Source organism: Aristolochia californica, unplaced genomic scaffold (genome assembly GCF_029961685.1).
Source record: "Aristolochia californica isolate CCGP_79_NKW_82.1479 unplaced genomic scaffold, dmAriCali1.0.hap1 SCAF_1, whole genome shotgun sequence".
Classification (NCBI taxonomy): domain Eukaryota; kingdom Viridiplantae; phylum Streptophyta; class Magnoliopsida; order Piperales; family Aristolochiaceae; genus Aristolochia; species Aristolochia californica.
This window is the reverse complement of record NW_027181770.1, coordinates 50,881,164-50,896,119: the sequence shown is the minus strand read 5'-3', so window position 1 is coordinate 50,896,119 and position 14,956 is coordinate 50,881,164. Positions and strand designations below refer to the sequence as shown.

The window sequence follows — 14,956 nt, the reverse complement described above, 5'->3', positions numbered from 1 at the left end:
TAACTATTGTATCAAAAAGCTTTAAAGAATCTCCAGCAAATGTACAAAAATCACTGGAGGAAACACTCGAAAAAATACTTAATGGGAAAATCCCAACAAATAAAAATACAAAAGAAAGTTTTTGCGGTATGGCCCAACTCACTTTCAACAACTTGCATAAATGCCAACTATGCACCAAGAAACCATCAGAAGACAGCATGTTAGAATGAAGGAACGTCAGTAGCCACGAAGGCAAAAGACAAAAATCTGAGTCAGCATAAAGACAAAGATAAAAGATTCCTCTACATCAGCAAAATGATGTCAGCAAAGTCAAAGACTCTTTTACCCTTACTTTTGGTGCCAAAAGGCGATATTGCAAGGGTATAAATGAAAGAAAACATAGACGAAAGTTACCCTTCGTCTTTAAACAAGAACCATTTGTTCAAGGGCAGAAAAGAAAAGTTTTTCCAAGTTCAGTCCATAAATACGAAAGCCAGAGAAAAGAAAGTGACTTCCAGCGAGCAACCTCCAGCAAAATTCCTTAAGCACGGTATGTGCAAAACAGCCGTAATGGCTGAGTAATAAAGAGGGAGCCGACCGGTAGCACGGTTGATAACTTCGGGAGTTGTGTAGCTATGTATTTATATTTTGTTTGATTGTTTGAAACAATATTTTAATTTTTCGCATGAGTGTAATATTTGAATCCATACAGTGTTTGTTTTTACTGTTCATTTCTGCATATATAAATATGAATCTCTACAGTAAGTATTTTTACTATTCAATGTTGTTACTGTTCATTTTTCATTTTCATTGTTCATCGTAATAGTTTTATCTAATAGTATCGAAATAGTGCCTAATAGGATCCAAGCTAGGTACTTAGTAATATTTGGCTACGCTCTGAGGTAGAAAACGAAACAGAGCTATACTCTACCCTGTTGAAGCAACTATGGAGCCACATCGGTTGACATGTACAGCTTGGGGACCTCTGAAAACCGCGAGGTCGCATAGCGGTTTAGCCCACGTGGTGGTAAGCCTGCAGGAATAGGGTCAAACTCCAAATAATATTAAGTAGCAGCAGAAGTCATGTTGGGCTTATTAAAGACCATTAGGCTAATAGCGTATCTAGTGTTTTATCACTGATAAATTGAGACACGTGTTATATCGGCCGGAATACCCGAGGTTGCAGGGCTACTGGTCCGAAGAGACTCACTCGCCAAAAGGTTCATTGCCATTGGTTTAACAACGCCACGTATCAGTTTCTCAGTAAATCAGGAAGTTGTAGGATTTTTAAAAATGCCAGCATTTTTAAAAATGAGTTTATAATTTTAGATTATAATACAATTGTTGGTCTCAAGGAGAATTCTTCATATTGACTCTCCCTGACATAGATATTTTGCTCACATAAAATTTGAGTACCACAATACGTGGAATTCTTGATGTAGTTTGTACTTTTTCTTCTCAAGTGAAAGCACCACCATACTTCAATTCTAGAAGGAGGTGCAACCACTGCAGCACTCAACTTCTAAATCAAATTCTTACACATATAGAAAATACGAAGAAGACGTACATCAAATCAATAGAGTAATGAAAGTGACTAGGCCTGATTCAGCTTATAGAATCCTTCATACTTCTTCTTCTATTCTCTCCCTCAAGCTGAGAGGTATCTCTGTGGTCATATTTTGAAACAAAAAATTAATTGTAATAACTATCTCCTCCATTAAGGTGTCTCGAGGATAGTACTCAGTCAGTCACACTCTAAAAAAATAGGCAAGACCAACCTCATAGGATTTTGAACAAAATAGAGATAATAATCACTAGAAGGGGTAATGTCTGTCACTCGAAGGATGGCGATAAAAACCACCTTGAGGGTACCAATGAAAAAGTCTCAATGGACTTAGAAAACACCTACTAGCAGCTTCACTGCTCCAATTTTTGCTTGACTTGGCTGACTCCAGAGGGGCCCAAGCTCTTGCCGACAGTCGTCTTGCTCGCTCATCTTTTGAAGCTGCTTGAATCTTGCCGATCAATGTCTTTTGAAGCTGCTTGAATCTTGCCGATCAATGTGTTAAAAATGACACGAGGACATGAATGAGTAGATGTTGGTCGAAAATGAACATCTCTCATTCACAATGGAACATAATGGTCTCACCTGATGCGTCATTTGATTTAGTGTACATTCACCATCAGTGTTCTGGAAACTTCGAAACTCAAACCTCAACCTCAATCTATAAAAGAATGCTATAATGTTCGAAATTATCAAACTTAAAACGCCCTTTCACTTTGCGACTTATAAAAAAGAGGAACCAACTGAAGCAATGCACAAGAGGTTGGCCCAAAGGGTATGCGAGAGTCAAAAAAGGTTGGTAGGAGAAAGGTAACCGAAAGAAAAGGGTTATGTGGGGAAGAAAGAAAGAGAAAATAACCACCACGGTAATAAGGAGACTATAATGGTAAAACTATAATAATTTAACCAAGTATGACCTTAAAGGAATTTTTGGGAGGGTGACTAAAATTTCTCGGAGTCCATGATACGAAGTATACATAATCGATGCAGATAAGTAAGATCACGTGACAGAGGAGATCCCAGGCCAAATCACCTTGTGCGATTTCCCCTCAAATAAAAAAAATAAAAAAATTTATTATTAGTAACATAACAAAGAAGCACCTCAACATATCTCTTTACTCAGGGGCTACACAATGCACTGACTAATCAGCTGGGAAAGCTGAAGTGCAAGTCTTTTTGGTTTGTAGAAGACCAGAAGGTAGCACCTTTGAATACAGCACCATTATCCAGAACAGTAAAAGCAAGTGCTTGTTGTCGTACCTTATGCCCACTTGTCTTGAGGATGCTGAAGGCATGGAGTTTGTAGCATGAAGGTTACCATTAGAACACTGTTAATAGTAAGCAGTTAGGATGAAGATTTTTCAGAAAATTGGGCTCCAAGTGGGGCTACATCAGGGCCTCTTTGGCACCTTTGAGATGGTTCAAGGGATTCTCCTTCCTTGGTTGGGCAAGTTAATTATTCCGGCCTGTCTTGCGCATGTTCCATGGTGTATTTGGCTTGAGCGGAACAACCGGAGATTCAACTCCAAAGCTAGCACCCCAGACAACACAACTTCTCATGTCGTTGGCCTCATCTCAAACTGGCTTCATACAAGGAAGAATTTTGCCACTCTATCGGTTTCCCTTCGGGAAAATTGGAATTTGATCTCTCATATGTCTAGCCCCAGCAGAAGTCCAAGTATGGCCATTTGGGATCCTCCCCCATGCGATTGCATTAAGCTGAATTTTGATGGTAGTGCTATTGGATGTCCTGGGCTGGCTGGATCAGGTGGTGTGTTCAGAGGTGACAATGAAGACCCTTTTCTTTCTTATGTTGGTCCGGTGGGCATTACTGATTCTAATTCTGCTGAAGTTAGTGCTCTACTGTTCGGCCTCCAAATCTTCAGGGATCGTCTCCATGGCAAGTTAATCATTGAAGGCGACTCGAAGACGGTTATTAGTTGGTATTCCAAAGATAGTTTCCCCCCTTGGTGCTATCAGAGTGGTTCCATCCACTCTTGTAGGCGGTAGCTTTCCGCACCTAACAGATCGGTCTTTTGGGTGTATTGGCTAGCCGCTGTCATGATATCAAAGTTGGGCATGCCACATCCCGCATTCGAATCCCGTGAGAGGCAGTCAAGAATGGGCGGGGTGGGTGTCAGAGTGGTTCCGTCCACTCTACTAGGCGGTAGCTTTCCGTACCTAACAGATCGGTCTTTTGGGTGTATTGGCTAGCCGCTGTCAGGCGCCACTGGCCCATCACTGATAGTATTGCTAACATTATATCTTCTGCTCATTGTAATTGGAATCTCATTCCTAGATCAGCCAACTCTTTGGCTGATAAATTGGCAAAATTCGGAACTTCCCAGTAATCTCTTATTGTTTGGGAAGGCTTCCCTCCTTTGTAAATTGCTCTTTTCAGCTTTTGTCTTAATAAAATCAGCTCATTTAAAAAAAAAAATAGTAAGCAGTTAGCCAATTTCTCAAGCCTCAGTGCAAGGTTCTGAACTTTCACAAGTGGCTGAGCTCAGCTGCTCTTTAATTAATGAAACCACGAGAAGTATTTCCAGCATCAGCTTGATAACCACCGAACCATCACTCCAACAAGCTGCATGCTTGCTACTCAAGCACCACTAGTTGCTAGAAAATCTGAAGCACAACACCTGGATGACCAGCCAATTGAATAAAAGACAGCACCAGCTTACCAGGTCCACCCATTTTCCTCTAGCAATCTGAGTCAGAAGAACATAACCCGAGCAGCAGCAGCAGGGATGCGTTTACAGCAGTGGCAGCAGGCATGCGTTTACAGCAGCAGCAACACAGCAGGTGGCAGCAGTAGTGGCTGGTTGGCAAAAGTCTGAACCGTGAGCTTCAACGAAAAAAACTTGAACACGTGCTGCTGGAACTGCTGCCATCTCATGCTTTCAAGTTGATACCTAGCTGAACACACAGCACCACCAGCAAGAACATCAATGGCAGCGTTTTCGGCTAGTGACCAAGGAAGCTTCACACCAGGAAGCTGCTTCTTTCCTTTCTTCAGCCTCCTTTCTTCTTCACAGCAGCAGCTGCTGTGAGCTTCAATGCACAGACGCAGAGAAAGAGCCAGAGAGAGTGAAATTGTAGAATCCAGAGACCTTCTTCTTTCTTTTGGCTTCTAGCAAAAGTATGAACCTTCTTTGTTGGAGTAGGCTTCTTCGATTTCTTCGTAGTGGGGTTAGCACGAATGACGTAGGAGACCCAAGAGCTCTATATTCCAGAAAGTTGAGTCTGAGTAGGAGTTGAATAGTCGGATCGTTTCTCTTTATCTTACCACAACCCAGGTTCATGTTGCTGCTGTTTTGAAAAGTTCAACTTGAAACAACTTCCTCTCTTACAGCTGCAGTGTCCTGATAGGAATCAAATGTCACCAAGTGGCTGCACACACACACACGAGTTGTATTACAGCATGTATTAGGAATCCTTGTTCAAGTAGGACTTGATATTGTAGCTCCAACAACTTAAATTAAAGAGTTTCAATCTTGGTAGGATACTGATCTTGAGCTGAATCTACTGACCATCTGATTTTGAACAATCCTTAGAGGTCCTTCTATGGATTTTGTGATAAGCCGTGCTATCCCCAGCCAAACAAATCAATGTAGAGATATCAGACGATGCAGAGGACGAAATGGGTCAAAGATGATGAAGCAACAACTTCAGTCTCTGATAGCGTTCTCCGTCTCTATCCTTGGCAGAATTAATGAATAGACAGGAAGCTTCTAAAGGGAAAATTGGAGATGAAGATACAAGAGCGAGGCTCTGCTGTTCTGGGCATAGAAACAACCTACAACATGATCGTTCAATATACAACAGCGAGCACATTCCGATAGCTAGACTTCCATCGACAAGAACCGGAACTCAAACTTTTGTTTAGCGGTAAGTAAGGTGAAATTTATTTTTATTTAAAAAAAAAAATTCTTTCAATGATCAAAAACATGAAGGAACACTTTGGAAGATTCTTTATGGATCAATGAAAGAAGAAATTCTAAAAAATGAGAAAGTTCATCCAAGGAAGTGATAACATAAAATAACTAAGAGGAACAAAGGTGTTTTGGGCATCAAACAATTGTAATCAAGTTAACGCTGAACAAGAGATAATTATAAATGTATAGGAACATCAAACAAAAGAATAATGAAAATTATTCTGAAAAAAATAGACTAGAGCAAAGGCAAAAAAAAAAAAAAAAAAAAACAAAAGCTTTACTAAAACCCGATTGAGATAGAGAAACACGTCAATTTATTGACCCGGTTCTATTACCTTGTTGAACTTCTGGAAAAGAGAATTGATTCATTGACTTGATTATAACTTGGTACAATGACCCTCTATTTATAATAGTGGAAATAAGTAAAATCAGATTATAATTAGACTATCCTTGTCCCCTTTACACCCAAAGTCTAATATTTAAAGGTAAATCCTAACACTATTAAACAACTAAACATAAATAGAAAACAAACTAACTGAAACACTTTTTAACTGAACCTCTTCTGTGAGACTTCTTTCCCATGAGACTCCTCTTAGACTCCACCATATTAATTCTAGCTTTGTGAGACTTTTTTTTGTGAGAGTCATGTAAAACTTTTTCATACCTGTTCTTCAATATGTTTGATTATCACAACGAAGTTGCATAAGGTTTTTGAAGGAAAACCCTAGTTCTAATGACAAGGATTTTAGCTAGACCATCTCACTTACAATATGGGCCATAACTCGATATTTTACTTTTGTACTAGATCGAGCTACCACAGATTTTTTTTTGCTTCACTAGGTGACCAAGTTGCCACAACCATTTTGCAATAATCGAAGGGGATTTTCTATTGTTTGGAAATCCAGCCCAGTTTGCATATGCAAACCTTTATATATCTTAATATGTCCATGGTTTTTGTGTTATAACCCCTGTTTTGGATTTTTTTTAGAGGTACCTTAAATTCTTTCCTAGGCCTACCAATGTGATATACGGGATGATGCATAAATTGACTAACAATACTTACTACAAAGGAAATATTTGGCTGAGTTACAGTAAGGTTGATTAGTTTCCTTACAAGTCTTTGAAATCTTTCCACATCTACCTCATCCCCTTCTTAGTGTGTAACTTAACATTTGGATCCATAGGTAAATCAAGAGGTTTACAACCCAACATACCTGTTTCTTTCAATAGATCTAAATGATGCCATACTAGATTGCAAAAACTCTAGGAAATATTTTAGCAAATCCCAAACCTTTGGTCTAAAATATCTTATTGAGTTCATCTTAGTCTTCTAAATTTTATTTTTATCACTTCCCATCAAGATAATATCATCCACATAAAGGGTCATAAGTATTATACCAAAACTAGTATGTTTGACAATATCAAATGATCAGTTTCACACCTTTTGAATTAAAGACTTAAGGATCACCTTGCTAAATTTGTAAAACCATGCTTGAAGAGATTGTTTTAAGCCATAGATAGATTTTCAAAGTTGCATACTTTCTCTCCCTCAACCACAAAACCTGGTGGTTGCAACTTATAAACTTCTTCATGGAGATCTCCATTTATAATGGCATTTTTAATGTCACGTTGATAAAAATCCCATTGAAAATTTGCAGCAAGGGAAAAACGAACACATACTGAGTTAAGTTTAGCAACCAACAAAAAGGTTTGTTCATAATCAATTCCACATGACCAAGTGTATTCCTTGGCTATTGGGTTGGCCTTGAGATGGGCTATACTCCCATCCAATGTTTGATAGTAAAAACCCACTTAGATTGTTGAAGAGCAGGTATGGGAGAAACTTACACGACTCTCACATATCAGTAATTAAAATGATAGAATCTTAAAGGAATCTCATGGGAGGATGTCTCTCAGAAGTGTTTCAGTTAAAAGGTATTTTAGTTATTTCAGTCTTCTATTTATGTTATGTTGTTTAATTATGCAAGGACTTATATTAAGTGTTAGACTTCGGGTATAATTGAGACAAGGGTAGTTTTAATCGTAATGGAACTCTACTTGTTCCTCTATAATAAATAGAGGCTCATTGTACTCAAATTACAATAAGTCAGTGAATTATTTCTCATTTCCAGAAATTTAACATGGTATCAGAGCGGTTCTATGAGTTGACTCAGTCAATCCACAGAAATAAAAAAATTTTTGATTTATCATCTCTAGTAGTTTAGGTTTGTATTCTACCTTATTCTTTTTTTATTGTCCCAGTACCCGTTGTTTCCTTGGCATTCGCACCTCCATACTAAACTTGTCATATTCTAAGTTATATATTGACGGAACGATCTTTGAGTCTACTTTCCAATGCAAAAAAAAAAAAAAAAATTGTAATTGGAGTTTTGTACAAAAAGAAATTGATATTTGAAGTAGCAAAGGTCAAACAACTGGAAAGGTTCGAGCAGTAGTAGAGAGCTTCAATGCTTGAGGCGTTTTATGCCATCAAGAATGAGATTTTAGAAGGAGAATTTTATGTTAAAAGAAATATTTGTAAGCCTATTTTCTAACCTATCAAACCAATTCTCAATTTGAGTGTTCTAAAGGGAGATCAATAATGGAAGAGTCAAGAGTCATGTTGGCCAAAGAAGAAAGAGTACTTAGTTTGGCCAAATTGTAGAGTCCAAAATCTATCAGACCATTTCTCTCAAAAAAAAAAAAAAATCTTGAAGAAAAGTTATATTTGAATGAAAGATATCGAAGTCTAGTTTCATGAGCAACTTTCATGTCAATCTGATCTATATGTAAGGATATATTCTCATTAGAGTTGGCTAGGGTCATGCAACAGAAATAAGCAAATCAAGCAGTCATAACAGATTCAAGGACAAACTTTTTTATTTCAAATTGGGTTTCTTGAGCAAGAAATCATTTGTTATTTGGACCTATATTTTGAGAGATATCGATATCAGAAGTACCAAAGATGAGTTCTGCCAAAAATCTTTCTTTTCCCATTTTCTCTCCTATTACCACTCCATGCATTGACGTGAATTGAGTTTCCTTTCTCCTAAAGTCGTAGTTTTTAGGCAAATTTCCTTTCTAATCAGAGAATTTTGGTAAAACTTAATCACTCTATGATGTACTTGTTCAAAGTATATGATATCCTCCTTGGATGTTGTTTTCATTTTTTGCGTTTTTGTTACTTGGTTGTGTGTCTTCAGCATCGTTATCTCAAAAAATTATGCCCACCTCCAAAAAATTTCTTTGAGGTCTTACTTGGTCAAACTTGTTTATTATATTTACAGTTCTACAGTTATAGTCTCTCTTATTTGTTTTTAAAAAAAAGAAGTTCACACTCATTATTGATTTGATGAACAAGTTCTTATTACTTTCTTCAAAAACTCGGTTTTTAGTATAAGTGTGGCATAGTTGCCTCCTTTTGATTAAAGATTTTTTTTTGGTACTGCTTCAATTTAGCATCTTTTGTTTTCATCACTTCAGAGCAATGCCTAGATCTATTTCCTAAAAAATATAGTAGTATACCTAACATCCAGCTTGAGTCAAATCTTTTTATTCTTCACCTAAGAGGTGTTTTTTGTTTGAGCTACCCTTAAAAAGTGAATAGGCTTTTAGTTGTGCCCTAAAATTTAGGCTGTTTTCTGCCTTTGAAATTGAGCAGTGTGCTTCAGACTATGACTGTTATGACTGGTGTATGAAGCTTTGTTGTACGGCTAGGAGTTATTTTTTCCTCCCATATTGTGTTTTGTCCAAGCAGGGTCTCTATGTTCTTTTTATCCCTAGCTTGGGAGGGAGAATTAGAAGAGCAAGTATAAGAAAGAGGTATTTTATTCTGCTTGTTGTGATAATTTTTATGTAACCAAAATATTCAAGAAAGGTGGAGAACAGAAGGTGAAGATTTTGCATCTATGAATACTTTTTTCAGCAAAAGAGGATTGAAGACTAAAAATCTTTTTCTTTGCAACCGGAAGCTATAAACTCCAATTTGAGGGGGAAGTATTGAAGAGCAGGTGTGAGAGAGTCTTACATGACTCTCAAAGAAAGAAGGTTCATAGAGCAATAATTAATATGGCAGAATCTTACAAGAGTCTCATGGGAGGATGTCTCATAGAAGTGTTTTAATTAAAAGTTGTTTAATTATTTCAGTCTTCTATTTATATTTAGTTGTTTCATTATACTTGGACTTATCTTTAAGTGTTAGAATTTGAGTGTAACTGGGACAAGGATAGTTTAATTATAATCGGATTCTACTCTAGGTGTAACTGGGACAAGGGTAGAGGAAACAAGTAGAATCTTATTACAATTAAACTACCCTTGTCCCCAGTTACACTTCTAGCACTTAAAGATAAATCCTAGTATAAATAAACAATTAAATATAAATAGAAGACTGGAATAACTAAAACACTTTTTAACTGAAACACTTCAGTGAGACATCCTCCCATGAGACTCCTATAAGATTCTACCATATTAATTACTACTTTGTGAGGCTTGTTTCTATAAGAGTCATGTAAGACTCTCCCAACAATCTTTTTTTTGGTTAGTAAAGTAATAAGATCCCAAGTGTTGTTGGCATGAATAGCAATCATCTTCTCCTCTATGGTAGCTTTCCATCCTGGATGTTGTAGAGCTTCTTGATAATCTTTAGGAAGAGAGATGGAAGAAATGGTTGCAAGAAAGGATTGACAACTTGTAGATAATCAGTTAGTACAGAGAAAATTGGAAATAAGATGGAAAGTAGTGGGTCATAGAGTGACACATGATCGAGGTTCTTTCCGGAGAGCAATGGGATGAGTGTGATATTGAGGACCAAAGGGGAGGGGATAGAAGGAGGAGAAGAACTTACCTTAGAACCAACGGACTACCCTGGTGACTGGTGACTGGTGAGCTAAGGGAGGAGAAGTGTCTTCTGTATTTGGATGAAGTAATTGTTCGTCCAATGGCGCAAGAGGTCTTGGTAAGTTAGAGGTGGTAAGACCTACAGGAGATGAGTTTTTTTAAGGATAGAGGGAGTTGTGCACAACTTATCTTAAAAGAAAATGACATAAGCAGATAAAAGCACGAGGCATTCTGGGAGGATAACAAATATATCATTTTTATTATTTGCATGCCCAAGAAAGATACATTTGAAAGAGACATTTGAAGGCTCTTGCATTGAGTTTGTTTTGACTTGGAGAAAAGTTAAACCTTTTTTTTGAGTAAAAGGTGTGAATGTTTAATAAAAAAAGTGAAGATTACAATACCTGGCTAAGGACCTTCATCCACAACAAGGTATTGGAGTGAAACGCCTACTTTAGCCTTAGTATCTGCTAGATGATTAACTGATCTAGGAATGTATTTTCAATTACATTGTAATTGAGAAATTAAATTACAAATATCATAAAAAAGATCCCAGTGCCGCCAAGGAGGTGTAGAGGACTTCTCACACCAGTTCATAACAATTTTTGAGTCGCCTTCAATGCAGAGAGGGCCCACCAGATGTTGCTTGAAAAGTTTTAGCTCATTAAACAATTCGGAAAACTCAGCAGTGGTAGAGTCAGACAGTCTGATTGGCCATGCGAAGGAGAAAAGAAGATTTCCATTTTCGTCATGGATAACTCCCCCATACCCAGCAAGGCCCAGGTACCCAAATGCATTTCCTTCAAAATTTAATTTAAAATGTCCCATTAGAGGAGGGGCCCAAGTTTCCATAGTTGAGGGGTGGGGTGGGTATGACATGTCAGCTATCAGTAAGTTGGAGCCTTTTAAATTTTGAAATTCCTTACGCATGAGTATCCACATGGAAACTTGGCCCACATTTTTTTCAATTAGAACGTTACAAGGAAGAGATTTTAGATTGAATTTGCGGTTATTTCTTTCCTTCCATAAGGCCAAATGATATGACCAACGCAGCAAGAGATAAGCAATTTTCCGAGCTTGAGGAGATGAGCACTAGTAACAGTGAGGATTGTGGATGAGAGATTCTGAGAAGGGCAATATTGAAAATAAAATTGTGGAACATTTATTGAAAATAAAAGAGCACGAGCCTCTTCTAAGAGATGCTTTTCTTTTGGTTATACCAGTTTGTTGAGGTGTAAAGACACATGATGTTTGGTGAGTAATGTCTTTTTGTTTACAAAACGATTGAAAGGAGTGAGAAAGATATTCTTTAGCATTATCAAACTGAAATCCCTTTATTTTTTTCTAAAACTACCATGGCATAGAATGAAGTAAATATGTTGAGTACCTCAAAATGATCCTTCATTACAAAAAGCCAAGTGACACGAGAACAATCATAAACAAAGATAACAAAATATTGGGAATGAGAAACATTTGATATTTTAAGAGGTCTCCATACATCGGAATGAATTAAATTAAAAAGACTACTACTCTAATCATCTTGGCGAGAAGAAAAAACTCTTCTTTGATGTTTACTTAACTGACAAAATTCACATGATAACTGTTTGAATGACAGACTCTAACGTAGGTAAAGATGGCTGACCTACCTATTGTGCCATTGAACTACTTGTTGCTTCATTGTGATAAGTGCTAAGATGATCTTAGTGTAAGATAGTAAAATCCTCCTTTCTCATGGCCTCCACTAATAACTTGTTTGGTCTAGTTGTCCTGAAAAACATAGTGTGTGCCATAAAAGATTACGGCACACCCAAGTTTCTTAGTAAGTTTACTTTCTGACATGAAGCTCAAAGGAAATTGAGGAACAAAAAGAACATCAGATAAAGGGAAGGAATAAGAAGGATTTAAAACACCTATCTCTTGGACTTGTCTTTGTGATCCATCGACATAGAGACAAAGTGTGGCATAGGACAATGGGAGAGTTTAGAAAGATTACCAATTTTCCCAGTAAGATGTTCAAAAGCTCTAGAGTCAATAATCCAGGAGGGAGAAAAAACACATAAGAAGGCAGATGACATACCTGCGGTTGTGATGGTAGCAGAAGAGGTGAGAGTTTTTTTTTTTTTTGGGAATCGACCTCCTTTTGTTCACTAACTTGTTTCATATTTGTCGGTCGGCTATGAAGCTTCCAATACTTGTCTCGTTCATGATTGAATAAGCCACAATAAGTGCAAGAACAAGAATTTGAAGAATTTGATATAGCCCATCCTCTATAGGAATTACCACGACCTCTTTCCCATCTACCTCAGCCTCTTGAAGTATTAGAGGATCCTCTTCCTTGAGAGAACATGGTAGATGTTTCTATGTGATTGGGATCTTGAGCTTTTGATTCTTTTTTTACTGGAACTCGAAACATAGTAGTATATATATCATCAAAGGATGATTTGGCTATGGAACTAAGGTTTTGAGATTTTGCAACTTTAAGAAATGGTTTTATATTGGCCAAACAAATTGCTCCAACCAATTGTTCACATTGTTTTCCTTGGATAGTAACATCATTGGAGTATAGTTGTGCCAATTTCCAATCTTGTGACAAACCTCTGAATTTTGCAAAAAATCATTAAGATTACCTTCTTGCTTGGTATTATGCATGGCCTGGAAAATATCATAAAGTTTTTGAAGACTATCAATAGTAGAGTATATTTTAGCAAATGTATTTCAAATAATTTTGGCGGTATCTAGGTGCACAACGTTATTGACCACACTTTCTTCCATGTTATTGATTAGCCAGTTTATTACCAAAGTATCTTCTTTGGTCCATCATTTATATTTGTCATCTTCCTTATTAATAGGTGGAGAAAATTTGACAAGGTGATCAGTGAGATCTTTTGTGATAAGGAATCTTTAAGTGTTGGCTAAGGGAGGTAGTTTGATACCCTTTTAAGAGGAACTATATTTATTTTAAGAAAGTCTGTTTTTCCAAGATCTAAAGAAGAAAAATGACTATTTTCAGCCATATTAGTAAGCAATTAACCTTGGCTTTAAGAGATTCAATCAATGGTTTTAAAAAGGATGATGAAGAATCTAAGAGGTCAAACTTAGAAGTTCATAAAAAAGGGAGGTTTTCCTTGCTAATTTGAGCATAGGAATCCAAGGGAAGATAAAGTTTCCTCTTTTTTTCTTTCCCTTTTTTCAAATAAAGAAATTTGATACTAAAAATCAGCACTTGAAATCAGGAAATATCTTATAAGATTTCACTTGAAGAGTACAAGGAACTCCAAAAAGAAATACCTCAATTTAAGATATCAAAGGAGGAAATTCCAGCCATGTTACCAAAAAAAAGAGAAATTCCAGCCACATTTTGATAGATCTTTGCGGCTGAAATAAAATTTTCACAATTGAAGAGAATGGCTGAAAGAGAGAATGAAAACTTGACTCTTTTTCAAGTTCAAAACTCATGCTTAAGCATAAAAATAAATCAATAATTATGAACTTGAATAATGAAAAAATAGAAGAACTAATGAGCTGATCATCTTTTATCAAAAACTCAACCAACCAAGGATTTAAAGGGAGTAGAAACTTATCTTTAAGAGGAGGACACCAGCCATACTCAATCTTCCATGATCAACCATAAATTCCTTTGTCAACATGCTCTTCCTTCAGCGAAAAAACTAAAATTTTGAGCAACTTTCAAGCAAGGCCTTAGAATTTTTGCTTTACTACCATGTTAATTTCTAGGGCTTTCTCATATGATTACAAAGGTTTAAAGAGAAGAAGAGGAAAGAGGAAAGAGAAAAGAAAAAGGAGAAGAGAGAGAGAGAGAGCTCTAGCTTGTAGGAGAGAAGGAGAAGAGCTTGTGGGAGAGAAGAAAAGGAGAACGAGAGAAAACTCAAGAGAGGAATTGAAGCCAAGAAGGTTTGAACTGAATGCTCTAACCCACACCCTTAGGGTTCTATTTATGTAGGAAGGTATTTACAATGACCATAATGCCCTTAGGGCTATATCCTTTTAACGAAAAAAGACATATAAAGACATACACTAGCTTGCATAAATACAAGTATGTGCCACTTCATCAATGGTTGGGATACTTCTCATCAGAATCATGAGGTCTTTTTTGTTTGGCGTCTATGTGCTCCTCCTAAGATTAAATTCTTTTTATCACGGCAAGATTCTCTCGACTGACGTGGTTAGAAGAAGAGGTCATTCCTCAGTAGACCCCTTATGTCCTCTCTGCAATATTGAAGTTGAGTCCACTAGTCACATTTTGCTTCAATGCATCTTCTCATGGAAGGTGTGGACATCCATTCTCAGCAGGATGGGGATTCAATTCTGTATGGCGGCCCGATTTGATCTCATTCAATAAATCACTTCTTGGTATGTCCCTTCCTGGTCTCGGCAAGGTGATGCTCTTGGCCTGTGCTAGCTTTACACCATGGGGTTTATGGAATGAGCGCAACCGTAGAAGGCTTGAAGGTAAAATCGAATCTACGGATTGGGTGGCGGACCGAGTGGTAAGGCATATTTCGTCTTGGCTCCTGACGAAGAAGTCTTTCTCCTCATTTGTGGGGACTCCTATCCGTGATAACTGGTTTAATTTGGTTAGGTTGCACTTGAAGACAAATGCTCAGACTATGTAGGAATG

At 37.2% G+C, this 14,956-nt stretch overlaps 1 protein-coding gene across 2 annotated transcripts in view; it reads left to right on the top strand.

The window, feature by feature from the left end:
* Nucleotides 1-14,956, top strand: part of LOC137950082 (MLO-like protein 1) — a 46,546-nt gene that overhangs the window by 28,353 nt on the left and 3,237 nt on the right. The gene's annotated exons all lie outside the window — the stretch shown is intronic.